The sequence below is a fragment of the Tympanuchus pallidicinctus genome, unplaced genomic scaffold (assembly GCF_026119805.1).
Source record: "Tympanuchus pallidicinctus isolate F22 unplaced genomic scaffold, pur_lepc_1.0 scaffold7, whole genome shotgun sequence".
Lineage (NCBI taxonomy): Eukaryota > Metazoa > Chordata > Aves > Galliformes > Phasianidae > Tympanuchus > Tympanuchus pallidicinctus.
This window is the reverse complement of record NW_026294791.1, coordinates 25,092,501-25,093,610: the sequence shown is the minus strand read 5'-3', so window position 1 is coordinate 25,093,610 and position 1,110 is coordinate 25,092,501. Positions and strand designations below refer to the sequence as shown.

At 64.5% G+C, this 1,110-nt stretch overlaps 1 protein-coding gene across 2 annotated transcripts in view; it reads left to right on the top strand.

Annotated features, from left to right (window-relative positions):
- The first annotated feature begins 278 nt into the window (after positions 1–278).
- The window catches only part of FAM20B (FAM20B glycosaminoglycan xylosylkinase), a 21,588-nt gene continuing 20,756 nt past the window's right edge, over positions 279–1,110 (top strand). The window contains exon 1 of one of the 2 annotated variants that reach the window (XM_052666371.1): positions 279–363. The gene's annotated coding sequence lies outside the window, so the exon portion shown is untranslated. Of the gene's footprint in view, positions 364–1,006 lie in introns of those variants that run through there. The other variant, XM_052666370.1, reaches the window with a different exon arrangement.

Genomic DNA, 1,110 nt, shown 5'->3' with positions numbered 1-1,110 from the left:
GGCTGTAATGCAATGCAGCTGTCCTGCATCCCCAGTTACAGCGCTGTATTTAGGATGCCGGGCTGTCTATGCGCACCCACACTTGCGCACTGCAGGGCCGGCCGCGGGCAGGACGGGGTTAATGCCCGCGTTCTCCTCCTCCCGCCCCATTGGCCGGCCGCAGGTGGCGCTCCTTCCGCCTCCCCTATTGGCGGAGGGAGCACAGGGGAGCTCGGCGCCGACCAATGGAGGTGCGCGCCGCGTCCCGTCGGCGAGGCGACGGAGGCTTCTCATTGGACGGCGATCGGGGCGGGCCCGGGGCGGCGGGCGGCACCATGTTGGGGAGCTGGCGGCGGCGCCGGCCGGGCTATGGAGCGGGACGCGGTGAGAGCGGGGGCGGGGTGGTGGCGGGCAGCGGCGGGCAGCGGGAGGAAGGTCGATCCGCTCCGCGTGTGCCTGCGTGGCTCAGGTGGAGTAGCGGCACCTGAGGGCGGACACGCCCCTGCCCGGGGCGCTGCGGGGCTCGGCGGAGCGCCTCTGGCCTGGGAGCCCTCAGGGTGCGTGTGTGTGTGTGAGCGTGTGGCGGGAAGGCGGAGCCGTTAGGGCCGTTGGGCAGCGGCGCGCGCCGCGGCTGAGGGAGCAGCACCTGCGCGGCCTCGAGCTGCCATGCGGGCGCTCACCGCCTTCAGAGGGCAACCTCACGCCGCAGCCCTTCTGACCGCGCTGCGTTCGCGCTCCTTGGGAGCTGGAGGTTTAGTTTTCCTTGTGTAAAGAAAAGTTCGCGTATAGGCTGTCAGTGAGGTTTTGCCTGCGGATAAGTGGGAGTTTTTACAGAAAAAGAGAGGCAGGTGGAGCTTTGTGTGCTGGATTACCTACTAGTGCACGGCACAGCATGCAGAGAGTGGAAGTGACAGAATGAGGTGAAAAATCTAAGCGGGCCTTTTCGTAGGAGGTTCCAAAAGGCGTAGGGAAAGAAAACGTGTGTTTGAACAGGAATTAGAGCATGCACGACCGTATTTGTTTCAGGTTGTCGTCTGCTCAAACCTTGGTGTTTTGTGTCCTGCTGCAGACTTCTGCGCCGCTCGGACCTTTTCCGTCGTTTGGAGCACGTTGCACAGAGATGCCTCAGAG